The sequence below is a fragment of the Saimiri boliviensis genome, chromosome X (genome assembly GCF_048565385.1).
Source record: "Saimiri boliviensis isolate mSaiBol1 chromosome X, mSaiBol1.pri, whole genome shotgun sequence".
Taxonomy (NCBI): Eukaryota; Metazoa; Chordata; class Mammalia; order Primates; family Cebidae; genus Saimiri; species Saimiri boliviensis.
The window spans coordinates 13,637,811-13,642,853 of record NC_133470.1 but is presented as its reverse complement, the minus strand read 5'-3'; positions in this window follow the sequence as shown (position 1 = coordinate 13,642,853).

Sequence of the window (5,043 nt, the reverse complement as noted above, 5' to 3'; positions counted from 1 at the left end):
GGAATGCAGTGGCACGATCTTGGCTCGCTGCAACCTCTGCCTCCCAGGTTCAGGCGATTTTCCTGTCTCAGCCTTCTGAATAGCTGAGATCACAGGCATATGCCACCACGCTCGGCAAATTTCTGTATTTTTAGTAGAGACAGGGTTTCTCCATGTTGGCCAGGCTGGTCTTGAACTCCTGGCCTCAAAAGATCCACTCACCTTGGCCTCCCAAAGTGCAGGGATTTACAGGCGTGAGCCACCACGCCCAGCCTGCAGTAGAGATTTTTGTTTGTGTGTTGCATGGTTACTTGGGGAAGAACTTATTATAGCATATGTAATTTAATATTCTAAATTGGATTTAGAATCACAATAAAAGGTCATTGTCTTTGTTTCTGGGGGAATTTCAAGATATATATTAAAATAAATATGAAGATATATATTTTCAATGATGTTCTTAAATTACACAGATAATACTTCATCTAGTCTAAGGTGTCGTGATTATACAATACATCATTATTTTATATATAAAACTAAGAAAAAAATGTTGCCAACTATACTTTAACATGTTTCAGATGAAACCTGAATTCAGAGATGTTAAAATGTGGGAGGAAAAGAGAATGAGTCTCATAATCAGTGAAATATGAAATAACCCTTGGATCTCTCCTGGGCTAAAAGCATTGTTTGAGAAATGAGGAAATTCTAGATCCGGAAGAGCAAACCATCTACTTAAGGGCATAGTCCTAGTTAGTCACAGAGTTGCAAATGAAACCCAATTATCTCCGAGCCTTGATCAGAGCTCACGGTGATTAGAGAATTTCATACATCAGAGACAGCAATAAGAGGCTCGTGTGGAAGTACCTTTTACCTCTGAGAATACAATGTGCTAAAATGTACAGAACGTCCTCTGATGAATCAGAAAATGCTACATAGAGAAAAATGACAGCATCTGCTAAAAAGGTCCCTGTGTCTAGCACTGGTTTCTTTTTTTCTCTTTTTTTTTTTTTTTTTTTTGAGATGGAGTCTCACTCTGCCACCCAGGCTGGAGTGCAGTGGCGCCGTATCGGCTCACTGCAACCTCTGCCTCCCAGGTTCCAGTGATTCTCCTGCCTCAGCCTTCCTAGAAGCTGGGATTACAGGTGTGTGCCACCTTGCCCAGATAATTTCTGTTTTGCTTTGTTCTTTGTTTTGTTTTGTTTTGTTTTAGTAGAGACGGGGTTTCACCATGTTGGCCAGGCTGGTCTCGAACTCCTGACCTCAGGTGATCTGCCCGCCTCCGCCTCCCAAAGTGCTGGGGTTACAGGTGTGAGCCACTGCACCCAGCCTAGCATTGGTTTCTATTATAGATTTCCAGTGTCTGTAATAGTGTCTTGCTGAAATATTTATAGGCATATTGTAGGTTCTTGATGAATGTTAGATACATTTATCTAGCTCAGTGACTTTCTCAATGACTTTGTACCAGTTACTTCGTTTCTCTGGGTCTGCTACATCTTCATCAAATGGGCATACTAATAACCTTCTTTGAGGGGCATAGTAAAGATTAAATGAAATGGGAATATAAGTCTGCCTGGCACAGAAGCTGACTAATGGTGGGAGTATCAATGTTAGTTTTCTTCATCCTTAAAGTATTGTTGTTAGATTTAAAGTCGTTTAAATGCCAATTTTGTAAAACCATTCAGAAAAATCGGTATTCCTATACAGTCTAATGTGCTAGTCCAATATGGTAGCCACCAGCTACACGTGACTACTTAAATTTATAATTAGCCAAGTGCGGTGGCTCATGCTTATAATCCCAGCGCTTTGGGAGGCTGAAGTGGGAGTGCGGGACCAGACTGAGAAACATAGGGAGACCCTGTTTCTATAAAAAATTTAAAATTAGCCATGCACAGTGGCTCAGCCCTGTAGTCCAAGCTACCTGAAAGGCTGAGGTGGGAGGATTACTTGAGCCCAGGAGGTCGAGGTTGCAGTGAGCCATGCTTTCGCCACTACACTCCAGCTTGGGTGACAGAGCAAGACCCTGTCTCAAAAAAAGAAATAGTAAAGTAAAATGAAAATAAAAATAAATTTATAATTAAACTAAAATTAAAATTTCATTTCTTCAGTCACGTTAGCCACATATCCACTTGTGGGTAGTGGCTGGCATGCTGGACAACACAGATATTAGTTATTTCCATCATCACAGAAAGTTCCATTGGATAGCGCTGCTCTACATTCGTGAGAAGACCACAATGCCCCTGGTTTTTTCCTCAACCCAAGCAAGGAGGTCCCAAAATACGTTATACCAAACGCCACTTGATTAATATATTTGTGCGCCCTCCCGTGGCTAGAGGTGGAAATTAGTCTGAGTTTAGCAGATGAAGCCCCACGTTTATAAAAGGGGTAGCTTAGAAATCTTCAGTAATCTGCCACTAGAAAGAAAAGTGACATAAAATATAATATGCATTTTGAATGCTCTAGAGACTACTAAGGAAAATCTGTTTGAGAAGGTTTGATCACGTAATCCTATTATTCCTGTATCTCAGTATTTTCTGAACTACCTACCCTTGTGGGATAAAGACATTCATTCTCTGTTTAAACAAAGGATGGTACTATATGGCTGTTTAAAAGTGCGAAGAGACGGGCAGGATTATTCGACGAACGATCCCAGGCACTCTCTCAGTGGCACCTAGCAACAAACAAGCTGGAACCTGTGGCTCCCCCTGTGGGGACTGGGAGGACTAGACTGAGACGCCACATCCCACTGGATGAAGGGGACTCCTGTTTCTGGGTGCCGGGCACCTGGCCCTTCCCGGCACTCCCCCACACAGCTGGCACCAGCGCTCAGCCTGCCTGGAGCCTGAGCCCAAGAGTTTACGCCTGACCCACCACTCATGCAAGGCTGTTCTCACGCTTGCGCATTCGAAATGGAGAACCATGGAGACCGGGCGGCGGGGGGGCGCGATGGTGCTTCCCGGGGAGCAGTCCCCGTCTGAGTTCTGCGGATCCCCAAGCACCCTCGCCACAGGATGCACAAAACGTGAGGGATCTGGGTGGCCGCTGACTCTTCTACCTTGGATTTTAGCCTCACCAGTGACACCCCTGTGGCTGGGGCGGGGCGGGGGGAAGCTAAATCTCTTTGTACAGATTTTTTTCTGAAGACATTAATGTATTGATATTTACACATACACACAATCAGTAAACACAGAGAAATACAAAGAAAATAAAGATCACTCATAATTCTGTCACCCAGATAAAATCACTAATACAGCTAAATACACGGTTAGACTACACATAATGGCATTTCCCCCTACACTAGTTTACTTAGCTTTAAGAGATATTCAGTGAGCAATGCACGTGGCCAAACAGCAGCTGCCTCCTGAGGTCTGGCACAGCTTCCGGGTCCCTCCCCCACTCAGGACATGCACAGTGCAAGAATTGGGTTGAACCCGGCATAGTTCTTCAACTCAGAACAGCTACCCCTTCAAATGGGCACCTACGTGTGTACACTGTGTTCGGTGCATTGTCCCTGTCTAGGAGCAAGTGCCAAGTCACATCCCTTCTCTTGCAGCTGCAACTCATCAATCAGGAGTTTCACAAAGAATGTTTTTGGAAACCAGGTACACGCTGACCCGCTAACGTTTTACAATTCTCTGAGCCTACTACATTCTGGGGCACAGAGACACATCATGTTGGCTCTTGTTTTTAAAAAAAAAAAAAAATTAGCTTTATTGAGATGTAATCACATACTATACAATTCACCCAATTAAAGTATACAAGTGACTAGCTTTTAGTACACTCACAATCCAATTATAGAACATTTTCATACCCCCTAAGAGAAAGTGGACAAATTAGAAATCACTCCTCATTTTCCCCCAAACCTTCCAAAGTTAGGTAATCATTAATCCATTTTGTGTCTTTATGGATTTGTCTATTCTGGCCATTTCATATAAATGGAACCATATGGCCAGGCAAGGTGGTTCACACCTGTAATCCCAGCACTTTGGGAGGCTGAGGTGGGCAGATCATCTGAAGTCAGGAGTTCAAGACCAGCCTGATCAACATGGTGAAACCTCATCACTAAATACAAAAAAATAGCCAGGCATGGTGGCGCATGCCTGTAAACCCAGCTACACAGGAGGCTGAGGCAGGAGAATCACTGAAACCTGGGAGGCAGAGGTTGCAATGAGTTGAGATCGTGCCACTGCACTCCAGCCTGGGTGACAGAGTGAGACCCCATCAAATAAATAAATAAATAAATAAATAAATAAAATAGAACCATACAATATGTGTTTTTTTGTCTCTGGTTTTTCTCATTTAGTATGATGTTTTCAAGGTTTATCCATGTTGTAGCATGTATCAAGACTTCATTTCTTTTTATTGCCAAATAGTATTTCACTGTACAGGCATAACACATTTACAAATTTTATTTACCCATTTGTCAGTTGGTGGAATTTGGGTTGTTTCCATTTTTTAGCTATTGCGAATAATACTGCTGTGAACATTCATGTACAACTTTTTATGTGACTATATATTTTCATTCCGCTTAGGTACATACCTAGGAGTGGAATTGCAGAGTCATATGATAACTCTGTGTTTAACTTTTTGAGAAACTTCTAAACTGTTTTCCAATTCGGCTGCACTGTTTTACATTTTCACCAGCAGTGTATAAAGGTTCCAGTTTCTCCACATGCTTATCAACACTTGTTATTATCTGTCTGGTTTTTTTAAAAATTTTATTTATTTATTTTTCAATAGTTTGAGGGGAGCAGGTGGTGTTTGGTTGCATGGAAAAGTTCTTTAATGGTGATTTCCGAGATTTTGGTTCACCCATCACCAGAGCAGTGTACACTGTACCTAATGTGCAGTCTTTTATCCCTCACCCCTCTCCCACCCTTTCCCCTGAATTCCCAAAGTTCACTGTATCATTCTTATGCCTTTGTGTTCTCATAGCTGAGCTCCCACTTATAAGTGAGAACAGATGATATTTAGTTTTCCATTCTTGTGTTACTTCTCTTAGAATAATGGTCTCCAACTCCATCTAAGGTGCTGCAAATGCCATTATGTCATTCCCTTTTATGGCTGAGT